Here is a 26,142-nt window from a genome sequence, read left to right on the forward strand (position 1 = left end):
ACATGCTTTATTCTTTGTGTATGTCTAATTTTCCACCATCAGAGCTCTTGAGTCCGACTGTGGCAAAGAGGACCTCATTATTTAAAAAATTTCTCAAAGAACTTTAAGGTTCTCTAGCCCAAGTTCCTCATTTTACCAAGAACAAAGGAGAGTCCCAGGTATTCAGTCACATGCCTAGGGACGCACTGTGATTAGTGGCAGAGGTGGTACTAGGACCGAGGGCCAGGACTAGGGCAAGAAACCTGGAGTGCACAATTTAAAGGGGGACTCACTTTCAGATGCTGGCCCTGTGTTTATAAGGGAGGCCTCTGAGGCATTTTTTCTTTGCTTTTCTTTAAGAAATAGCCACATTTTTGGCTGGGCAGCTTTCTCAGCCTGTTTCCTACTTCTAGACATTCAAGAACAAAGAGACTTCTTTTCATTTTAAATTGTCTCAGTCTGGTTTAGCTCATGCTCATCCAACTCCCTTAAAGTCTTTGTACTGGTCCACTCCATTCCACAAAAGCTACACCCCATCCTTCTTTTCCAGACAGGTCTCTCTTTTCTGACTTACAGATTAGGTTTTTGTGGGATGACAACCTGCAGATCTATAAAAGTTCTTTTGTCTAGCTGGGCAGGTTTACTAGGTTTAAAGACAACCTCAATATTCCTCCTGCATTGCTCCCTTCCTCTCACATGATTGACTACACTCCAGCACTTCTGACACCAGATGGGTGGGGGTTTCCCACATCAAGCAATTCTGTGACAGCAGCTGGGTGTCCTACAATTTAAGTCAGTTCTGACATTGTCTACCTGAAGACAGCATCAGATCCCACAGGTTAAGGGCTCAGTCCCACAAGACTATAACCCCCACCCTCCAACACACATACTTTACATGCCAATCACTAGTAGGTCCCTAGGTTACCCACGACTTCTGTCTGACCTGGCCACAAATCGCAGGTTCTCATGACCTCCTCCCCTCAGATTCAAGTATTGCAACAACAGCTTACAGAACTCAGGGAAGCACCTACTTAGGGTTACCAGTTTATTAAAGAATGTAAGGACACAGATGAACTGCCAGGGGAAGAGACACATAGGGCAAGGTCTGGGAGGGTGCTAAGCAGAGGAGCTTTTGTCTCCGTGGAATTGGGGTACTTGGACTTCCCATTATGTGCTCACAAACCTGGAAGCTCTCTGATCTCCCTACTTTGGGGATTTTTATGGAGACTTCATTATGTAGCCATGATTGAACATTAACTTCATTTCCAGCCCCTCTCCCCTCTTGGGAGGATGAGAGGTAGGGTTGAGAATTCCAAGCTTCTAATCCTGGTGTGGTCTTTCTGGTGACCAGCCTACATCCAGGAGCCCAGCAAAAGTCACCTCATTAGAACAAAAGACCCTGCTATCACCCAGGAAATTCCAAGGGACTTAGAAACTCCATGTCAGGAACTGGGGTCAAAGGGCAAATATTAGAACAAAAGAAGCTCCTAGTACTCTTATCACTTAGGAAATAACAAGAGGTGTAGGAGCTCAGTGCCAAGACTGAGGGGTAGATGCCAATATATGTATGTTTTCTATTACTTCACACTAGTACCACCTTAAACATTTCAAAAGTCTTAACAAAGGGTCATACAGCCATATCTTTGATTTGTCCTTTGCTCTGAGCTATTTCTTTTTTTTTTTTTTAATATTTATTTTTTTGAGAGAGCGCATACATGCATGTGGGGGAGGAGCAGAGAGAGGGAGGGAGAGAATCCCAAGCAGTCTCCACACTGTCAGCAGAGAGCCTGACATGGAGCTCGAACTCACAAACCATGAGACCATGACCTGAGTCAAAACCAAGAGTTGGACGCTTAACCGAGCCATCCAGGGGCCCCTGGACTATTTCTTACTTTAAGTCTCTTTGGCTCTCTGGAGAGACCAAAATGTGAAACCTTTCTATTTTGCAATCTAACAAGTCCCAGGGCCTCTAAATTTCTTTTAAATTCTGCTTGCAAATACAATAGTTCTTTCTTCAGCTCATCTCTCTGCAGCAGCTGTAAGTACCCAATGTACTTTTCCAACGTGTGTTTGGAAATCTCTTTAGCCAGGCCCAGGAGTTTACTAGTTATTTCCATCCTTTTGGTTGCTGTAGACAATGCCTTGTCAATTGTTTTGGTACTGATAACATGGGTCATCATTCTTCCAGTCTGCCATCCTAGTCTCCACTAAGGCCAGTCCTATGGCCAACGCCTAACTTCGTTCTTCTAAGTTTTGGGTACAGAAACCCTACTTCTGGTACCATTTTATGCATCAGTTAATTATGTTGCACAGCAAACCACCCAGAAAACTTACTGGCTTAAAAATGCCTTTTTTTTTTTTTTTTTTACTTTTTATTTCCTAAGATTCTGTGGTTTGGCTGAGTGGGTTTTTCTAATCTGGGCTGGCTAGACTAGGGCTGGAAGATCACTGATGACCCGGGCACATTATCTGATGTTGAGCTGGAACAACAGGACACCTGGGTCACTCTTCTCTAGCAGCTAGCATGCTAGCCCAGGCTTCTTCATATGAAGGCTGGGTTCTAAAAGCAGTGATGGAGAGCAAGCCTTTTTCCGTTATCTGTTTGCATTTCACTTGTTAATTGTCAAGTGACCAAAGCAAGTCATGTGGCCAAACCCAGATTCAACCAGTGGATAAATAGAATTGATGATAAGAATTCTAAAATATGTGGCCATTCTCAAAATGTATAACATAAAGTATGCATTTTTTTGTGGGATTATTTCATTCATCTCAGGGGACTGCTTGTTGTCCAGTGTGATGGATATTTTTAGGTGTCAACTTGACTAGGCCACAGAATGCTCAGATAGTCTGTCAAACATCATTCTGGGTATGTCTGTGACCATATATCTGATGAGATTAACATCTGAATTGGTATAATTGGTATACTGAGTAAAGTTGGTTGACTTCCATCATGTGAGTGGACTTCATCCAATCTACTGAAGACTTACATAGAAAAATAAAGTTGGGTAAGAGGGATTCTGTCTGATTGCTTGAGTAGGGACATTGGTCTTCTTCTGCCTCAACTAGAATGTATACTCTTGGCTTTCCTGGTTCTTGGGCCTTCAGATTGGGACTAGAACTTCACTACTGGCTCTCCTAGGTCTCAAGCACACCAACTGTAGATTTTGGGACTTCTCAACCTTCATAATTGTGTGAGTCAACTCCTGACAATAGATCTCTTTATAAATAACACATTCAAAAGATATCTGTCTATATCTATATGTCTACTATTGGTTCTGTTTCTCTGGAGAACCCTGACTAAATACAGCTAGTATTCCTGGAATTATGGGATGGGTATCAGGAATCATCATCGTATATCATACGTAACACTGATCAAGTGACTGTTATATTTCAGGCACTGTTCTAAGTGCTTTACTTCTATTAATTCACTTAATTATCATAGCAATCCTATGAGAGACGCATTTTTATTGTACTCATTTATAAAAGATAAATAGGAGATACAGAGAAGGTAAAAACTTGCCCAAGGACATGCAGCCACCAATGACAAGACTGGGCTTACAACCAGCCAGTCTGGCTGTAGAGCTTGTGACCTAACCGCTATATTTTACTAACTTTCTAAGAAGAAAGGGAAGTGGTAGAGGAAGGAGTGAGAGATGGAGGAGAGGTCAAAAGAGGAAAGGAGCTAAGGGATGATGTAACAGAGGTCTCCGGGCCTAGATCATAACAAATCTTGTGTGACAAAGTAGGTACTTTGGGGGTGTCTGTACAGGTCATGTATCCTTTTCAAATGTTTCTTCCAACCAGACACTCTCAGGAACTATGTATAGACTCATTTTACCCCTTTCCTCTGACCTCTGTTGGTTGAACTTGATCCAACTTGGGTCAATAATAATCTTTCAAGAGTTTGGAAATAGGACTGAGAGATTTCATATTGGTCTGCACTTGACTGTTGTAATTGGAAGAAGCAAACTCAAGAGGTGTGGGGGCCAAGTCCTGCCTACCATGTGGCCTTGAGAGACTGAGGAAAAGGAATTCTAGATGCAAGTGAGAGCAGACAAGATGAATGGTGGGTCCTTGAGCTGCCCTCTGTTCTCAGTCCCAGGAGCTCCCTTCACTCCTGCTCCTCCTCACAAGGTTACCCCGCTTCTACTGTGTCCTGCTTCTGTTAGAGCCCACTGACCTGTGGTACTTATAACCCAAGGTCTGAGGGATTTTATACACCCAGGAAAGAAGAGTTTAAGCTTATTTGAAGGTGATGGAAACCCTCCCAACAACTTAAACACAGCAAAAAGGAAGGGGGAGTAGAATCGTCCCATGTGTACTGAAGTGTGGAAATTCAAGGGTGACTAATTTGAGCTCAGAAGAATGAAGAGCTTCCCAACATTAGCACTGCCTGAAATCAAAGCAGTTTGAACCCTAAAGTGGGGCTGGCACTTGGGTAGCACAAGCCCAGAATAACCCACCACATGACAGAGTGAATTCAAGCTTCAGGAAGGGCAGGATTTAGGCCGGACGATGACTTTCAGGGTCCCTTCTGCCCTGCAATTTGTGATTCTGTGACTCTGTTTTGGGGCCTAGATGTGTTTCTGTCAGGACTTTGTTTCTGTGAGGAGGCATTCCTGGTTTAGAACACACAGTTGTATCAGCCGCCTCAGGGAACATTCGCTTTAGCAGGAGATCAGACGAGACAGCTGGCTTCCTAAGCCCCTGCACTGTGAAGGTGGAGGCAGGAACTAGGACCTTTCTCTCTTGGTAAACAATGTTTCTTCCCCTCACCTGCCCAGATGGGCCAGCCAGCTCCTTAGGCATGTTAACGAGTCTCTCTGGTGAAGGCTCCAGGCACCGAGCCCCTGAACAATTAAAACTCGGGCTGTGTCTGAAAGCTACTGACTGGCTTCTGCTACTCCATACACCCTCGTCTACGCCTCCTTTCTGTCCCCATCCTGCCACAAACAGAACTGGTGTTTCAGGTTTGAAAAACAATAATTACTTATTAGTAAAGAAATCCAGAAAGCCTAAAGAAAATAAGAATAATTCAAAATCCTATCACTCAGAAGTAATCACCACTCACTTTTTTTGGTGAACATCTATCAAATCTCTTACATACCCATGCCAGAATATAATGATCTCAACCTTTAAGCCATTCTGTAAACAGCGTTTTCATGTACTCACCTCTCCTGGACATGTTTTCACGTCGATAAACATGGACTGACCTCACTAGGCCCCCTCTTCTCCCTTCCTGGAGCTTTCCCCGCTTCATTTGGGTCTCGGCAGCCATCTCAGCCCAATCAGCCCAGGCTTCCTTCCCCAGACATCAATAATTGAACAAAAGCCTCCGCAGACTCAGGGCTGGACACCATGGCTGCTGCCCCCCGCCCAGAGGCCGCTGTGCTCTCTGCTCAGCCACAACCTTCCTGCTGAGGCTGTGGAAAGAGCAGCTGCTGGGGAAATCACACTGAAAGAAAGCGACAACAGAAATTTCTCTTGGCTTGTTGGCTGGCTTGTCTCATTCCTTCTTTAAGAAATTCTTGGTTTGTCTCTAATTATCCAGCACCCAGAGCTTCAGAGCAAGGTTGTGGCTGAGAGGATGCCACACTTCAAACAATTTGTCAAGGAAGCTTTGGATCTTTGGCACAAGAGACACTATAGAAAAGTTGAATGCGGTTGTGGATCCATAGACTCTTGCCAAATGAGACTTGTGGCTTCTCAGGCCACAGGATGGTGCCTGATTCACAGGGATGATGTCAGGTGATGGGTGGGCCTGCCACTGGCTTCTCCACTGGAATGTTCATCCTGATGGGAGCCTGCCCCCCTCCTCTGGGGTTTATCCTAAAACAAGCAATCAATGCTTATAAATATAAGCTTCATCTTTAGATTTTTGTTTTTCCTCTAGCTAGAGGCATTAAATACAGGACGTGGTTTTTCAACTTGGGCACTATTGACATTTGGGCTGGATAATACTTTGCCTTAAAGGACTGTCATGTGCATTGTAGAATATTTAGAAACATCCCTGGTCTCTACCCACTAGAAGCTGGTAGCATCCCCCTCAGTTGTAACAACCAGAAATATCTCTAGATATTGCCAGATATTCCTGGGGAGGGAGATTAAAATCACCCCTGATTGAGAACCACAAGCATAGAGGTTGAAAGGGTGAGCACTGCAACCAGACCAAGTCCTGGCACTGACTCTAACTTTACTGTGTCACCTTAATAAAGTTATTTTCAATATTTTTGGCCCTTGGTTTTCTCATCCTTACAATGGGAAAAGTAACAGTACCTACCACAAGCAGTTTAGTGAGGGGAATAAATGAAATGAGGGAAATAAGGTAGACAGCAAAGGGCTCAGTGAATTATCTGATTCTATTTTTCACAATTCTTTGAAGTAGATAATATCAATAAACTAATTTTTCAGGACTGAAAATTGTGATGGAGGGATGCTGGGCAACTTCCTTGATTAGGAAGTGGCTCATGTTGTTAACTCCTGGGACAAGGGAACTTTCCAACCATGCCTGGAACAGGTCATGGCACCAGCTCCCTCAAGTCAGGAGAAGCAAGGAGGTTTGGGGGTTCCAAACTCATGGACCTGTTGTCTTGGTTTACCCCAATGTGCTTCACAGAAGTCATCATTCTTCTCTGTGACCAGGTTGTACAAGAAAGCCTTTTTTAAAAAAAAATTTTAAAGTTTTTTTTTTTTTTTTTTGAGAGACAGTGAGTTGGGGGGGTGGGGCAGAGAGAGCGGAAGACACAGAATCCCAAGCAGGCTCCACACTGTCAGCACAGAGCCCGACGCAGGGCTTGAACTCATGAAACTGCGAGATCATGACCTGAGCTGAAACCAAGAGTGGGGCACTTAACCTATGGAGCCACCCAGATGCCCCTACAAGAAAGCCTTTTTGTAACTCCAAGCCATCATGCAAATGAAAGCTGCTATTATTACACAGAACTTACCCCTCTGAGGATGTAAATGCCCAAGGGAGAGGTTTATTTACTCCATAGGAGTTGGACCTCACTGGCCTTTGAAATCCCTTTCCCTACTTAAGTTTTTATGGAGCCAACATCTTATGAATGAAGACACTGAGAACTGGTGTCAATGGTGAGAGAAGAAACAAAGAGAATAGCCAGAGCTAGGGACCTGAGGAAGGGATAAGCAAGTAATCGGGAAGATTCCATCACAAGATGGCCCCATGGAAGGCTGCTTCATTTCTGAGGATGCCCCTCTTCTGCTCCAGCCTGAACTTCCAGATTCAAGGCTCAATCAGGGGTGAATAGAAGAATGAACAGATAGGTAACAAGCAAGTGTGGTGAAATGTAAATGATAGAATCCAGGTGGTAGGTGTGTGGGTGTTCACTGTAAAATTATTTCACTTTGCTGTATGTTTTGAAAATTTTCATAATATAATTAATCTCTGGAAGAATGAAAGAAAAAAATGTCCTAAGGCCAGAGACCCCAGCTGCAGGGATGGACAGACCTCAAGGATTTTTCTTTTTGCTCTGACCCTCTGGAAGCCTCCTTCTCTGGGCAGATGCTACTGGGCTGTGGCCACTTTGGCACCATGTTATTCCCTGAGGAATGGGGATGGCCTGGAGAGAAGCAAGACTGAGTCACACTCCTGAAGGCCACAATTTGATTTTAGTGCTACCTAATCTTTCCTTCCCCATGTCTGTCTCTCATTTGTGCAGAAGTCTCCTGGAAGAAGCAGGCATCCAAGACATGGTCCCCTGCTCTGGGCCTCTTTCTTCACCCCTAAGTTCAGTGGCCACCTCACTGGGCTCCAGAGCCTTAGAGGCCCCATCCGGCTTCTGACACTAACAAGTAACAAAATACCAGGGATGTGGTAAGTAGCCTATTACAATTCCTGAATTTACAGTTTTACCAGGAGCACATTAAAATATATTTCTTTCCTTTTGAATTTCAAACTTGAAAATACGTTTTGTATTTTGTATTTGTATTTGTATTTTGTATTTGTATGTATGAGATTAAGCAATTTAATTAAGAAATTTTTAGTCTTTCTAAAGAGCAAATAAATTCTTACAGCTCCTTCATTCTAACCTGTTATTTTCCTGTCAGAAGTAGTTATTGGTTGAGATCACCAGTAACTTTTGGACAGGCACGGGTTTGAATCCCAGCTCTGCCACTTGCTAGCTCTATCTATGATCATGGGCCAATCCCACCACCTTTCCAAGCCTCATTTTCCTTACCTATAAGGTGACAATTCCAGCTTAGTGTCGTTTGGAAATTAGAAAATATGTTTAAAGGTCTTCGTGTGATGCTTGGCACAGAGTATGTTCTCAATTAATGGTAGCTATTAATACCATTATCATTATTATAGTTTTCTTTTAGCCCTTGCTTACAGACATCCAAATTTTTATATAGTTGAAGGAACAGTTTGCTTACATTTCCAATTTTTGACACCAGAAGGCCCTGGCTGTCTGGCTGCCAAGTATCAGGGTTACATTTTCTGTCTCGGGAATTTATTTATATTAATCAAACTCATAGAAGGCTGAAATACAAATCCAAGTGTCAATGTTTTGACTTACTGAGGTATATATAACTGCCTTAATTGTTAAAAAAAAAAAAGGAGAAAATGTATGAAATGATTATGTCACTTATGATTCTAGAGATTTTGCTACCTACTTTTTCTTCTAACCTTTTGCTTCTGACATGATAATGTTGACTAGAAGTAGGAATTGCAGACATCATTGTCTCATGCTAATCTCAGGGTAAAGTTTACAGATTGCAGGAGGTAGTTTTGGGGGGGGTTGTTTCTTGTTGTTGTTGTTTTTTTAAGTTGTATGAGATTAATTAAGTAATATTAAACTACCCTACCATCCTGGAATAAATCCAATTTGGTAATAATGTATTATCCTTTTAATGTATTTGCTTGCTGGATATTTTATATTAAACTTTTCAGAGCGATTGGTCTGAATTTTCCTTTCTTACAATGTAATGTTTTTTGTCAGTTTTTTTTTTTAAGGATAGGTTGTTTTTTTTTTTTTAAGTTTATTTAAGTTTAAGAGAGAGAGAGAGAGAGAGGCTGAGAGAGGGAGACAGGGAATTCCAAGAAGGCACTGAACATGTCAGAGCCTGACATGGGGCTCTCCCATTAAGTGGGAGATTGTGACCTCAGCCGAAATCTGAAGTTGGATGCTTAACTGGCTGAGCCACCCAGGCACCCTTCTTCTTATCAGTTTTTAATCTCAAGACAATGCTACCATGTTCTTCTTCTTCTTTTTTTTAAGTAAATAAATGGGAGAGTTTGTACAAGATTGATATAATTCCTTTCTTAAAAGATTGGAGAATTCACCAGTTAAATCATCTGGGCTTAGAGATTTTCTTATGGGAAGATTTCTAATTAGAAAATGAATTCCTTTAAAAAGTTGTTTTCCTATTATATTGAAACACAATAGTTTTTTTCTGTTAGAAAATTAATTTTTTCGTTGTTAGGAATAGGACAATTCAGACTTTTTATTTCCTCTTGTGTCAGTTTACTAAGTTAGGTTTTTCAAAGACTGGCCACTTTAAAGTTTCATATTTGTCGGTATCAAGTTACTCATAATATCTTATTACCTTTTTAATGTCTGTTGGACCTGTAATGATCCCCTTTTTATTTCAGATTTTGGTGATTTGTCTTTTTCTTTTCTTTATTATATCACTAAAGGTTTTCTAAGAGGAACATTTGGTTTTCCTGGTTTTCTCTATTTTGCATTTATTTCTCTATTTCATTTGTTCATTCTCTTATGACATTATTGTCTTCTGTTTTCTTTGGGTTTATTTTGTGATATTTTCATATTCTTGAAATTGACACTTAAGATCATGGATTTCTTTTCAGCCTTTATTTCTAATACATGCATTTAAGGCTCTAATAATGTATCTTCTATGGCTGCATCCAACAAATGTTGATAGGTCACATTTTCATTATCACTCAGTTGAAAATATATCTTGATTTAATTGAGTATATTCTTTCACTCACAGTTTACTTAGAAATGTATTGCCTAATTTCCCAACATTTGGATAATTCAAATGTTTTCTAGCTTAATTCTACTGTAGTCAAAAGACATTACAATGACTAAATCACATTTTTTGGAAATCATTGAAATTTATTTCATGGCCCTGCATGGACAATTTGGGTAATGTTTTATATGCATTTGAAAAAATATATATTGTCCTTGTTGCAGTGTTTCATATATATCAATTAGCTGAAGTTGGTTTACTGTGTTGTTCAGATCTTCTATGTCTTTATTGATTTTTTTTTTGTATGCTGTTTAATCAGTTCCTGAGAGTGGTATCTTAAAGCAATACCATTCCCCAACATACTTAACCACCCATCCTATGATTATGGGTTGGCCTATTTCTTGTTGATCTGACAATTTTTGCTTCTTAAATTTTGAAGCTCTAATAATCTATGCAAGTTTAGAATTGTTATATCATCCTGGAAGATTGACTTTATCCTTGTGAAATATCTTCCTTTTCTGTGGTAAGTCTTCTTGACTAAAAGTCTCTATGTCTCCTGCTATTAGTATGATGAAATCATCTTTTTTTCAGTTTACATCTACATGCATTTGATTTTTTTTAATGGGACACATTTAAAAAACGAAATTCTCGTGATGTCTGGGTGGCTCAGTTCATAAAGCATCTGACTCTTGATCTCAGGGTTGTGAGTTCAAGCCCCACATTGGCCACAGAACCCACTTAAAACAGTAAAATAAATAAAAATGAAATTCTCCATATTGTCATCAATTTCTTGGACCATAATAATTACCAATTTAAAACTCTGTGCCTGATAATGCTTATGTTTATATTGCCTATGAGTCCGTTTTTATCCTCTGCTTTTCCTCTTTGTTCTATTTCTTGGTGTGCCTGTTAATTTTGAATGCTATAAAATGTGTAAGAAAAACTGTGACACTCTGATGATGTTATATTTCTCTAGAGAAAATTTACCTTATCCTCTGGCAGGCAGCTAGGATGGAGGCAAAATGTCTTAATCTAATCAGGGATTGAGCTCACTTAAAGTTGGGGGCAGGCTTTGTAAGACTCAGTTGCAGAATTTGCATGATTTGCTCTCCCTCTGATTTGCCCCAAGCTCTAAGGTAGAATCTCACCCAAGAGACTGGAGTACTTACCAGGGCGCCTTCCCTTGGCATATCTTAAATTCTAATTTTATCTCCCCAGCATCACAAAACTTTCCAGATTTGTTGTTGGATTTCTAGCCATGTTCTTCTCATTTTTTTAGTCTCTCATTTCATCAGGCCTATGAAACAACAAATTCCTTGAAGTAAAACTGGAGTAGAGCATTGTCTCATTTCTTTGTACCTCTTTTCTCTTTGGAGTTTAGTCCCTCAATTCATGGCTTCTATAACACATCCAAACCTAACTTTTGCCTCCCCTGTCTCATGAGGTTGCTGACAGCTCTGTTGTCTTCTCTATTATCAGCTGTCTTTCACCCATCTTCTCAGCCTCCCATCTCACCCTGTAATATTTGACAAACGCTCCAGAGGAGAAAGTCATTATCCATTTGTCAGGCTTAAATCAGTAACATTTCATTCTAAAATCTTGATTTCTCACATCCTGGTTGCCTCCGTGTCTCTGTGGCTTCCTGCAGATTTTTGTTGCTTATTTTGTTATTGTTGTTGTATTTTATCTAGCTTTCCTACTTACTCTGTTGTTCTGCTGCAAGTTACTCCAACATAGCTGCAGTTAATTATAAGTGACCTCACATACAGAACTGATACCTTTCCTTATAAGGTCATATGTTAGTTCTGTTTTATAATAAAGTCTGTTATACATATAAAAATCATAGATTCTAAAGTTACTACAATGAACTTTGATGTAACCAAAGATGCTTGAAGAACTAGGCTTATAAATGGAAAGCACAATGGGAAATCTATCAGTGCTATAGCTCCAAAAATGGCTCTATGACTTTATTATAATCTTTTAAAAATTCCCTAAGATGTAAATTTTTACCCATGTAAATTAAACTTCCCACTTTACAGAGCAATAAGTAAAGAAAATGAGCTCTGAGATGGGTGTGCCTGAGACACTTAATAAATATGAAAATATTTATAAAATAAATAAAAGAAAATGGGTTGAAGCTGACAAGGTTATAAAGGGGATTCTTTTACTGAAAAAACATAATGCTTGAGTTCTACAAAAATAAAACAAGAAATTAATAAAGACTGTGAAGATGATGGTTCTTTTGAGTGAAGAGACAGCTACTTTGATCTTTCATGCAGTGAATAATTTTACAGAAAGATGGTCATATTACTCTACTCAGGAGGTCATGCAACTGAAATATTTTCTCTCTTCTTTCACTTGAAAAAAGAAAAATGGGAAGATAGCAACCAGATGGTAAGAAAATCGGTTTAAGATATAGATGGGAAGAGGGAAGATGGCGGCGTAGGAGGACGCTGGGCTCACTGCGCGTCCTGCTGATCACTTAGATTCTACCTACACCTGCCTAAATAACCCAGAAAACTGCCAGAGGATCAGCAGAAAGGAGTCTCCGGAGCCAAGCGCAGACGAGAGGCCCACGGAAGAGGGTAGGAAGGGCGGCGAGGCGGTGCGCGCTCCACGGACTGGCAGGAGGGAGCCGGGGCGGAGGGGCAGCCCACCGGCCAAGCAGAGCCCCCGAGTCTGGCTTGCAAAAGTGGAGGGGCCAGACTGAGTGTGTTCCGACAGCAAGCGGGGACTTAGCATCTGGGAGGTCATAAGTTAACAGCTCTGCTGAGAAAGCAGGAAGGCTGGAGGACAAAGGGAGGGAGAGTTGCTGAGCCCCCAGACGACAGAGCTCTGTTTGGCGGGGAACAAAGGCACTCGCCAGCGCCATCTCGCCCATCCCCCAGCCAAAATCCCAAAGGGAACCAGTTCCTGCCAGGGAACTTTCTTGCTCCGCGCAAACACCCAACGCTGTGCTTCTGCGGAGCCAACCCTCTGGCAGCGGGTCTGACTCCCTCCCGCTGCCACAGGGCCCCTCCTGAAGTGGATCACCTAAGGAGAAGCGAGCTAAGCCTGCCCCTCCGCCCCTGTGCACCTTGCCTACCCACCCCAGCTAATACACCAGATCCCCAGCACCACAAGCCTGGCAGTGTGCAAGTAGCCCAGATGGGCCACACCACTCCACAGTGAATCCCGCCCCTAGAAGAGGGGAAGAGAAGGCACACACCCCGCCCCTAGAAGAGGGGAAGAGAAGGCACACACCAGTCTGACTGTGGCCCCAGCGGTGGGCTGGGGGCAGACATCAGGCCTGACTGCGGCTCCGCCCACCAACTCCAGTTATACACCACAGCACAGGGGAAGTGCCCTGCAGGTCTTCACCACTCCAGGGACTATCCAAAATGACCAAACGGAAGAATTCCCCTCAGAAGAATCTCCAGGAAATAACAACAGCTAATGAACTGATCAAAAAGGATTTAAATCATATAACAGAAAGTGAATTTAGAATAATAGTCATAAAATTAATCGCTGGACTTGAAAACAGTATAGAGGACAGCAGAGAATCTCTTGCCACAGAGATCAAGGGACTAAGGAACAGTCAGGAGGAGCTGAAAAACGCTTTAAACGAAATGCAAAACAAAATGGAAATGATGACGGCTCAGATTGAAGAGGCAGAGGAGAAAATAGGTGAACTAGAAGATAAAGTTATGGAAAAAGAGGAAGCTGAGAAAAAGAGAGATAAAAAAATCCAGGAGTATGAGGGGAAAATTAGAGAACTAAGTGATACACTAAAAAGAAATAATATACGCATAATTGGTATCCCAGAGGAGGAAGAGAGAGGGAAAGGTGCTGAAGGGGTACTTGAAGAAATAATAGCTGAGAACTTCCCTGAACTGGGGAAGGAAAAAGGCATTGAAATCCAAGAGGCACAGAGAACTCCCTTCAGACGTAACTTGAATCGATCTTCTGCATGACATATCATAGTGAAACTGGCAAAATACAAGGATAAAGAGAAAATTCTGAAAGCAGCTAGGGATAAACGTGCTCTAACATATAAAGGGAGAATGATAAGACTCGTGACGGATCTCTCTACTGAAACTTGGCAGGCCAAAAAGGAATGGCAGGAAATCTTCAATGTGATGAACAGAAAAAATATGCAGCCAAGAATCCTTTACCCAGCAAATCTGTCATTTGGAATAGAAGGAGAGATAAAGGTCTTCCCAAACAAACAAAAACTGAAGGAATTTGTCACCACTAAACAAGCCCTACAAGAGATCCTAAGGGGGATCCTGTGAGACAAAGTACCAGAGACATCACTACAAGCATAAAACATACAGACATCACAATGACTCTAAACTCATATCTTTCTATAATAATACTGAATGTAAATGGATTAAATGCGCCAACCAAAAGACATAGGGTATCAGAATGGAGAAAAAACAAGACCCATCTATTTGCTGTCTACAAGAGACTCATTTTAAATCTGAGGACACCTTTAGATTGAGAGTGAGGGGATGGAGAACTATTTATCATGCTACTGGAAGCCAAAAGAAAGCTGGAGTAGCCATACTTATATCAGACAAACTAGACTTTAAATTAAAGGCTGTAACAAGAGATGAAGAAGGGCATTATATAATAATTACAGGGTCTATCCACCAGGAAGAGCTAACAATTATAAATGTCTATGTGCTGAATACGGGAGCCCCCAAATATATAAAACAATTACTCATAAACATAAGCAACCTTATTGATAAGAATGTGGTCATTGCAGGGGACTTTAACACTCCACTTACAGAAATGGATAGATCATCTAGACACGTGGTCAATAAAGAAACAAGGGCCCTGAATGACACATTGGATCAGATGGACTTGACAGATATATTTAGAACTCTGCATCCCAAAGCAACAGAATATACTTTCTTCTCGAGTGCACATGGAACATTCTCCAAGATAGATCATATACTGGGTCACAAAACAGCCCTTCATAAGTTTACAAGAATTGAAATTATACCATGCATACTTTCAGACCACAATGCTATGAAGCTTGAAATCAACCACAGGAAAAAGTCTGGAAAACCTCCAAAAGCATGGAGGTTAAAGAACACCCTACTAAAGAATGAGTGGGTCAACCAGGCAATTAGAGAAGAAATTAAAAAATATATGGAAACAAACGAAAATGAAAATACAACAATCCAAATGCTTTGGGACGCAGCGAAGGCAGTCCTGAGAGGAAAATACATTGCAATCCAGGCCTATCTCAAGAAACAAGAAAAATCCCAAATACAAAACCTAACAGCACACCTAAAGGAAATAGAAGCAGAACAGCAAAGGCAGCCTAAACCCAGCAGAAGAAGAGAAATAATAAAGATCAGAGCAGAAATAAACAATATAGAATCTAAAAAAACTGTAGAGCAGATCAACGAAACCAAGAGTTGGTTTTTTGAAAAAATAAACAAAATTGACAAACCTCTAGCCAGGCTTCTCAAAAAGAAAAGGGAGATGACCCAAATAGATAAAACCATGAATGAAAATGGAATGATGACAACCAATCCCTCAGAGATACAAACAATTATCAGGGAATACTATGAAAAATTATATGCCAGCAAATTGGACAACCTGGAAGAAATGGACAAATTCCTAAACACCCACTCTTCCAAAACTCAATCAGGAGGAAATAGAAAGCTTGAACAGACCCATAACCAGCGAAGAAATTGAATCGGTTATCAAAAATCTCCCAACAAATAAGAGTCCAGGACCAGATGGCTTCCCAGGGGAGTCCTACCAGACGTTTAAAGCAGAGATAACACCTATCCTTCTCAAGCTATTCCAAGAAATAGAAAGGGAAGGAAAACTTCCAGACTCATTCTATGAAGCCAGTATTACTTTGGTTCCTAAACCAGACAGAGACCCAGTAAAAAAAGAGAACTACAGGCCAATATCCCTGATGAATATGGATGCAAAAATTCTCAATAAGATACTAGCAAATCGAATTCAACAGCATATAAAAAGAATTATTCACCATGATCAAGTGGGATTCATTCCTGGGATGCAGGGCTGGTTCAACATTCGCAAATTGATCAACGTGATACATCACATTAACAAAAAAAAAAAGAGAAGAACCATATGATCCGTCAATCAATGCAGAAAAGGCCTTTGACAAAATCCAGCACTCTTTCTTAATAAAAACCCTTGAGAAAGTCGGGATAGAAGGAACATACTTAAACATCATAAAAGCCATTTATGAAAAGCCCACAGCTAACATCATCCTCAATAGGGAAAAACTGAGAGCTTTTTCCCTGAGATCAGGAACACGACAGGGATGCCCACTCTCACCGCTGTATAGTGCTGGAAGTTCCAGCATCAGCAATCAGACAACAAAAGGAAATCAAAGGCATCCAAGTTGGCAAAGAGGAAGTCAAGCTTTCGCTTTTTGCAGATGACGTGATACTATACATGGAAAATCCGAGAGACTCCACCAAAAGTCTGCTAGAACTGATACATGAATTCAGCAAAGTTGCAGGATACAAAATCAATGTACAGAAATCAGTTGCATTCTTATACACTAACAATGAAGCAACAGAAAGACAAATAAAGAAACTGATCCCATTCACAATTGCACCAAGAAGCATAAAATACCTAGGAATAAATCTAACCAAAGATGTAAAAGATCTGTATGCTGAAAACTATAGAAAGCTTATGAAGGTAATTGAAGAAGATTTAAAGAAATGGAAAGACATTCCCTGCTCATGGATTGGAAGAATAAATATTGTCAAAATGTCAATACTACTCAAAGCTATCTACACATTCAATGCAATCCCAATCAAAACTGCACCAGCATTCTTCTCGAAACTAGAACAAGCAATCCTAAAATTCATATGGAACCACAAAAGGCCCCGAATAGCCAAAGTAATTTTGAAGAAGAAGACCAAAGCAGGAGGCATCACAATCCCAGACTTTAGCCTCTACTACAAAGCTGTCATCATCAAGACAGCATGGTATTGGCACAAAAACAGACACATAGACCAATGGAATAGAATAGAAACCCCAGAACTAGACCCACAAACATATGGCCAACTCATCTTTGACAAAGCAGGAAAGAACATCCAATGGAAAAAAGACAGTCTCTTTAACAAATGGTGCTGGGAGAACTGGACAGCAACATGCAGAAGGTTGAAACTAGACCACTTTCTCACACCATTCACAAAAATAAACTCAAAATGGATAAAGGACCTGATGTGAGACAGGAAACCATCAAAACCCTAGAGGAGAAAGCAGGAAACGACCTCTCTGACCTCAGCCGTAGCAATCTCTTACTCAACACATCCCCAAAGGCAAGGGAATTAAAAGCAAAAATGAATTACTGGGACCTTATGAAGATAAAAAGCTTCTGCACAGCAAAGGAAACAACCAACAAAACTAAAAGGCAACCAACGGAATGGGAAAAGATATTTGCAAATGACATATCGGACAAAGGGCCAGTATCCAAAATCTATAAAGAGCTCACCAAACTCCACACCCGAAAAACAAATAACACAGTGAAGAAATGGGCAGAAAACATGAATAGACACTTCTCTAAAGAAGACATCCGGATGGCCAACAGGCACATGAAAAGATGTTCAACGTCGCTCCTTATCAGGGAAATACAAATCAAAACCACACTCAGATATCACCTCACACCAGTCAGAGTGGCCAAAATGAACAAATCAGGAGACTATAGATGCTGGCGAGGATGTGGAGAAACGGGAACCCTCTTGCACTGTTGGTGGGAATGCAAATTGGTGCAGCCACTTTGGAAAGCAGTGTGGAGGTTCCTCAGAAAATTAAAAATAGACCTACCCTATGACCCAGCAATAGCACTGCTAGGAATTTACCCAAGGGATACAGGAGTACTGATGCATAGGGGCACTTGTACCCCAATGTTTATAGCAGCACTCTCAACAATAGCCAAATTATGGAAAGAGCCTAAATGTCCATCAACTGATGAATGGATAAAGAAATTGTGGTTTATATACACAATGGAGTACTACGTGGCAATGAGAAAGAACGAAATATGGCCCTTTGTAGCAATGTGGATGGAACTGGAGAGTGTGGTGCTAAGTGAAATAAGCCATACAGAGAAAGACAGATACCATATCTTTTCACTCTTATGTGTATCCTGAGAAACTTAACAGAAACCCATGGAGGAGGGGAAGGAAAAAAAAAAGAAAGAGGTTAGAGTGGGAGAGAGCCAAAGCATAAGAGACTCTTAAAATTGAGAACAAACTGAGGGTTGATGGGGGGTGGGAGGGAGGGGAGGGTGGGTGATGGGTATTGAGGAGGGCACCTTTTGGGATGAGCACTGGGTGTTGTATGGAAACCAATTTGACAATAAATTTCATATATTGAAAAAAAAAAAAGAAAATCGGTTTAACAGGTTTCAGGTTAGCACTTAAATAACTTAGAATATAGATCCAGCTGTTCTGACAGACTTAAAATAACCTGCTTTTAATTATATAGATCAGGAGTCCTCAAAATATGGACTTGGGGTCAAATCTGGCCTGTTGCCTATTTTTGCAAATAAAGTTTTATTGGAACGTAGACATACCCATGCATTTATGAATTGTCTATGGCTGCTTTTGAGCTACAACAGCAGAGTTAGTAGTTATAACATGATGGATCATATGGCTTGCAAAGTCTAAAATATTTACCATCTGATTCTTTACAGAGAAAAACTTGCCAACCTCTGCTATCAAAATTTCTCTTTTGTATATATATACATATATATACACACACACACACACACACATATATATATGTATGTGTGTGTGTGTGTGTATATATATACGTATATATATATATATATATATATACGTATATATATATATATATATATATATACGTATATATATATATGAGCCGTTCTGATGGCTCTGCACTGTGAGGCCTTCAAGAGTTCAGGAGCTTTCGGTCTTATCACTTGACCTTCCCTAGATGTTGATCCTGTCTGCATATGACAATATGGCTCACCATGAGGGCCGCATTACAGCCACTGGGAAGGGATTATGTAAATTCCAACCTACATCTATAGCATAATAAGGGAATTATTATATAATGGTCTTGTATTTCCAAAAAGGGTGAAGCTGTGTTCAGAATATCCTGTTTTTTTTTTTTTAAGGTAGCAAAACAACATATTTTAGAAACATTTCCATTTTAAATTCTCTACACCTGAAGTGAAAACATTAGTTATCTTGTGTACCTCTGCTCCCAAACACGATGGATACATGAGGTATTGCTGTATAAAAGCTGAATGGTGAAGTGGACAAAGGATGTTCTTTGGAGTCAGACAGATCATATTTAATCTCAACTTTCCCTCAATAGCTTGGGCAAATTCTTTAATCCTTCTGAGCTTCAGTTCCTTCATCTCTCAAAATGGGTAGCTAAGCAAGTAGTTGTGAAGAATGAGTTAGATGTATGTACTGTGCGGACAGCTAGTAGGTACCCAGTAGCTGTTGATCTTTTCCTTTCCATGGGTTTTTCAGTCATGTCAATAGGAACTTGATACTTGGAAATATTAAGCAGACTGGAACCTCATTGTTTCCCTCCCATAAAATGTACCAAGCCCTACACACATTGTTTCTCTCTTATACCAACTTTATGTAGTTAAGTCCCATTCATGTATAAATAATTTGTGAAGAGCCTAACTAGGAAGCACATCTTTCTGCAGGAAGCCAATGACCATTCTTGGGCAGTGGGGGCATTTGGATTGAAGAGCATCTTTGTCTACTCTGCTTCTGAAACTGGTAATTGATGCCTTAAACTACAGTATGTAATTTAGTGTGACAGACTTCTTTTGTGTTAATAAGAAGTTACTCAATAATTCATTTCCTAGACCTCACTGTAAATCACGATAAACTAATGTGGTTTTAATGAGGCTGTAATATGCTTTTCTGAAGGAATTCTGCTGTAACGATTAGTGTACCATGATTCTAAGGCATAATTGCCTCAAGAAAGAGTCCAGTCAATACCAAAGGAGGTGACACTTCCAGGGCAAGTGATGGTAAGTGCCCCAAAACACTTTCCACACAGTCGTGGAAGATAGAGATTGAATGATGTGTGCTTAGAACAAAACTATGGGATGCTGGCATGTAAAATGAAACAATGTTCTTCCCTGAGAACTACTGTCTGCTAAGGAAGAAATAAAGAAAAGAGTCCTGTTGAAGCTTTCAGCACTAATTGTCTTAAGTGCCGTAACTAACCCATTTCAGGTGCTGGATAATATTTGTCTGCTCTTTGAATTCCTCTGCTCATTTTGCTTTTTTAATTTTAGAGAGAGAGAGAGAGAGAGCGAGCATGCGTGACTGGGGGGAGAGGGAGAGAGAGGGAGGGGGAGAAAGAGGGAGGGGAAGAAGGAATATTAAGCAGGCTCCATGCTCAGTGCAGAAACCCGAGGTAGAGCTCGATTCCACAGCCCTGGAATCATGACCTAAGCCGAAATCAAGAGCCGTTCACTCAACTGACTGAGCCACCCAGGCTCCCCACTTTGTTCATTTTAATGGGATTAATTTTGTTTCGATGTTCATTGTCCTTTAACATTTTGCTCAGTTGTGCAAGACGCTTCATGTGTTTTTTGAAAATAGGGAGGGAGAGGACTATTTCCAAACAGAAAGCCAAACAAACAAATGCATAGGACTTGTTTCCCCTGAAAATGTCCGAGAACTGTTGCATATGCTACTTCTTAGATTCACCCTTTGATACACTAGGTGTTTTTCATAATGCACTTACATTTGTCAACACAGAAGATAAGTGACCACCAACATCAATTCAATCAACATCATTTAAGCACCTATACAGGTGCTTAATACAAACAAAATGAGACATATTATGAGTACATAAAGATGAATAAATGTTTCTAGGCTCTCATGGTATAACAAAGACCAAGGTATATACACATAGCATGGATATAGGGGATTATATGAAAGTTACTATTATAGAGTATTATATATTAAGGAAATATAGTAACTTTCATTTGAATTGTACTTTTGTGGCTTACAAAAGGCTTTCATGTACATTATTATTAATTTGGATCCCACAAAAATTCCATAAAATGTATGAAGATTATTATCTCAGTTTTACAGATGAGGGAATTATGCTTCAGAGTAGTTGACTAGCCCAAATTCATATGGCAAACAGGAAAAGGAGTCAGGCTCTAAGTTCTTTGCTTGATTGGCAGTATTATTCTGCTTTTCATATATTATATGAAGAGGTGGGGCACTAGTGGGTTCTCTTTTTTTTGAGAGAGAGAGAGAGAGAGAGAGAGAGAGAGAAAGAGAGAGACAGCAAGCCAGCGCGGGAGGGGCAGAGGGAGAGAGAGAACCTTAAGCAAGTTCCAAGCAGGCTCCATGTCCAGTGTGAAGCCCAACAACAGGCTTGATCTCACAACTGTGAGGTCATGACCTGAGCTGAAATCAAGAGTCAGATGCTTAACTGACTGAGCCACCCAGGCACTCCAGCGTGTTCCCTTTAAATAATGTTAAGGCCAATAACTGTCAAGAAATGCTGACCTATCCATGTCATATCCAAATCCTTCACTGGCTTCCCAAGCCAGTTGAAGTCTAAGCTCCTGGACCTGGTATAAGAGGCCCTTCATCACTGGTGGCTGCTGTTTGGGTCGTTAGCCTCATTGCTTACCATTCTTGGCTTTGAACTCCAGCAACACAGTGGCACCTGTAGTTAATTTCCCATGCACTCATGTGGTTTTTTCACCTCTGTCCAAGTGGTCTCCTCTACCTAGAATAGAGTTTCTTCCCATTTAACCTGACAACCTCCTATAACCTTTAAGTCTTGGCTATTCTGCTTCCCATTGGAAGTTTTCCAAACTCTATCAATATCAGTTAGGTTTTTATTCTCTGTGTTCCTATAATATCCTTAGTTGCATGTTCCTCATTTTATTGTTGTTATGTTCATGAATATTTTTCCTCTATTGAAGTGTGAGCCAAGTAAGTGCAGGAACTAGGTCATAATCTTTTCTGGTGCCTGATACACAGAAAGTGCTCAATAAATGAGAACTGTGAATGACTCACTTTGTTTAATACATAATTGTCCCTGCAGTGAGGCTCAATACAAACCACCAAGGGCTACAGTGGCAGGCTACTGTAGGTGCCTTCTCTCACTTCTATAGGATGCCATTAGAGAACCTGTTCCCTTGTCACCGCTGCCCTGTCCACAGTGCTTCTTAGCCTTGACCAGAGGCTGTGCTAAGGGCAAAATGCATACACCACACACAAAAATAAACTCCAAATGGATGAAAGACCTGAATGTGAGACAGGAAACCATCAAAACCCTAGAGGAGAAAGCAGGCAACAAGTTCTTTGACCTCAGACGCAGCCACCTCGACACATCTCTTAAAGCAAGGGAATTAAAAGCAAAAATGAACTATTGTGACCTCATCAAGATAAAAAGCTTCTGCACTGCACAGGAAATAATCAACAAAACTAAAAGACAACTGACGGAATGGGAAAACATATTTGAAAATGATATGTTGGATAAAGGGCTAGTATCCAAAATCTATAAAGAAGTCATCAAACTCAACACCCAAAAAACAAATAATCTGGTGAATAAATGGGCAGAAGACATGAATAGACACTTTTTCAAAGAAGGTATCCAGATGGCTAACAGACACATTAAACAATGCTCAACGTCACTCATCATCAGGGAAATACAAATCAAAGCCACACTGAGATACCACCTCACACTGGTCAGAGTGGCTAAAATGAACAAATCAGGAGACTATAGATGCTGGAGAGGATGTAGAGAAACGGGAATCCTCTTGGACTGTTGGTGGGAAGGCAAACATTCACAGCTCTCAGAGTGGTGCAGCTGCTCTGGAAAACAGTGTGGAGGTTCCTCAAAAAACTAAAAATAGATCTACCCTATGACCCAGCAATAGCACTGCTAGGAATCTACCCAAGGGATATAGGAGTGCTGATGCATAGGGGCACATGTACCCCGATGTTTAGAGCAGTGCTTTCAACAATAGCCAAATTATGGAAAGAGCCTAAATGTCCATCAACTGATGAATGGATAAAGAAGATGTGGTTTATATATACAATGGAACACTACTTGGCAATGAGGAAGAAGGAAATCTTGCCATTTGCAGCAACGTGGATGGAACTGGAGGATATTATGCTAAGTGAAATAAGTCAGAGAAAGACAGATACCATATATTTTCACTCACATGTGGATCTTGAGAAACTTAACAGAAGACCATGGTGGGAGGGAAGGGGAAAAAATAGTTACTAACAGAGAGGGAGGGAGGCAAACCATGAGAGACTCTTAAATACAGAGAACAAACTGAGGGTTGATGGGGGGTGGGGGAGAGGGAAAAGTGGGTGATGGGCATTGAGGAAGGCACCTGTTGGGATGAGCACTGGGTGTTGTATGGAAGCCAATTTGACAATAAATTATACTAAATAAATAAATAAAGGCAAAATGCAGTAAAATTTTCTTAGTAAAGAGTTGACAATATAGTTTAAAATGTTGAAATAATTGACTTATACTTTCATTAAATGAAAGCAGAAATATTATAAAAAGTTTGACTCAAAGATGCTTTATTCTTAGAAGTAGATCATTAGAGGTAGATGGAACCCAGAGGGTTGTGTAGGCCAGTGCTAATGTGTACTCATCACACACACACAAAGCTGAACTTCACTACTAATGAAAATAAGGTAAGAAAGCAATCCTCCTACCCCATCTCTCACTCCAGTTACTTTCCCACTCTTCTAGATGGCCAGTTAACACTTTCTTTTCCTTTTATTGTTTCTCGCCTCATTGAGAAAAGGGGTGTTGCACTAGCACTGGGAACCCTGACCCTCCTGGTCAGCTCATCTCCTGGCAACCCAGAGAGAACCTCTGTGGTCATCTGGCAGACTGTCTTGTCTCTTCACAAACATACCATGACCAAAACTAATCTCATGAATTCTCCCCCAAACCCAGACCTGCTCCTCTCACAATCACCCCTAGTTCAGTGAATGGCAGTTCTATGTTTTTAGTTGTACAGGCTGAAAAACTTGTGGGCATGACTTGACTTCCCTAGTTTTCCCACACCCTACATCCAAACCATCAGCAAATCCTGGAAACTCTATATTCAAAGTTACCTGTCAGTTGGCCTCTCCTTCCCTGTTACCCATCTTGCTCTATGCAACCCCATGCTTCCCTTAGAGTTCTGTGCTGGTCTCCCAGACTCATCTCCCAGCTTCCCCTTTTGCCTCAATAGTCTATTCACCACCCAGCAGCTGGGGCAGGGGGATTCTTTAAAATATCCCCACATAGGCTTAAAATGCTCCAAAGGTTTTCATTTCTTTCAGAGTTAAAACCAAAGAGTTTATGGGGCTTTTACATGACTGGTCCCCCATTATCTCCGGCCACTCCTCATCTTCTGCTCTGCACCAGCCATATGGGCCTGCTCTGTTCTCAAACATACCAAGTAGGTTCCTACCCCTTTGGTAGCATTTGCTCTGCTCTGAGCCAGGGAGGCTCTTTCCTTAGACAAATGCTTGGCTTGTTACCAAGCATTTCATTCGGGTTTCCTCTCTGATAAGAGAAGCCTTCTCGGTGCACACTCTACTAAATTCTAACCCTCTCTCCTGCATGCTCTATCACCCTTACCCAGCCGTGTTTTTCTCTACACTTATTACTACCTGACCTATTCTATACATCGTATACGTTTGTTATTACACGTGCTACCTCTTTTACCTCTAAAACAGAGTTAATTTTTGTGTGGACAGAGACCTCATGTCTTACACTGAGATACCTCCAGGAACTAGAATGGTATCTAGCACAGAGTAGGCACTCAGTACATATGCCTTGATTGGAGGAATGAATGGATGAAAGAACCACCCTGGGAAAACCGGAAAGACTAATAATATTTAGTGGTGGTGAGGATATGGAGCAATAGCATCATATTCTGTTTGCCGAGTGGGAGGAATAAATTGAGACAATCATTTCCAAATGCCTATTTGGTACTTGGAAATATCAATGAAAATAAAAAATACATATTCCTTTTGCTCCGGCAACTCAATTGCTAGGAATTTCCCCATAACAGTATTACTTCACAAAGATACATGGCCAAAAATAGCTTAAGTATTTTTTTAGGGGCACCTGGGTGGCTCAGTCAGTTGAGCATCAAACTCTTGATTTCAGCCCAGGTCACGATCTCACAGTTGAGAGATCGAGCCCACATGGGGCTCTGTGCTGGGTGTGGAGCCTACTTAAGATTGTCTCTCCCTCTCCCTCTGCCCTTCCCTCGTTCATGCTCCCCCCCAAAATATTTTTTTAATAAAATAAATCAAAACAACCTTAATGGCCATCAATAGGGAATTAATTAAATAGGTTTTGGTGCCTTGGAAGACAGCTTTGAATGCAAACAAAGAAGACCCATATGTTAAAGCTGCCTGGGAGGTATTTTCAGGGGGAAAAAAGTAGGTTACAGAATTGTATGAATTGAATGAGCCTGCTTACTTTCTCAAAGAAGACATGATACAGATTTACATGTACACATGCTTATATGCACTAGCAGGTACCCAGCAGGATGTTATCAGACTGGAGCGGTGATTATCTCTGAGGGGAGTAGGAAGGTGACTTTGCTTATTTACGTACTACTGTGCTATTTTATATAAAAAAAATTTTTTTTTTTTAGAGGCACCTGGGTGGCTCAGTTGGTTAAGCATCTGACCTCAGCTCGGGTCACAATTTCAGGGTTCATGAGTTCAAACCCTGAGTCGGGCTCTGTGCTGATAGCCCAGAGTCTGGTGCCTGCCTCAGATTCTATCTGTCTCCCTCTCTCTGCCCCTCCCCCACTCATGCTCTGTCTCTCTCAGAAATAAATAAACATTAAACATTTTTTTAAAAATTATTTTTAAATGCCACATTTCTCAGAAAGCCTAAAGGAGCAATGAAGACAGATATGAAGACTTGTTTGCACATTGGCTCTGCCATTTACTAGCTATGTGACCTTCAGCAATCAGTTTAATCTTTTCAGAAATCAAATCCATTACTTGACAAAGAAGCAGGCAGCCTATGACTCCCACCTGGCTGTATGATAGGGGACCTTCTTGGACAAAGAACCACACTAAGGAGCAGTAGATAATGGAATAGATGGGATTTGGGGAAGAGGTTAGCATAACGTTGTTTCATGTCATTTAATATTGACATTAATGGCCTCCATAAAGCTTTTCCCTCTTTTTACCCAGGATGTGA

The sequence above is a fragment of the Panthera pardus genome, unplaced genomic scaffold, assembly GCF_024362965.1.
Source record: "Panthera pardus isolate Hobbes unplaced genomic scaffold, ASM2436296v1 HiC_scaffold_11, whole genome shotgun sequence".
Lineage (NCBI taxonomy): Eukaryota > Metazoa > Chordata > Mammalia > Carnivora > Felidae > Panthera > Panthera pardus.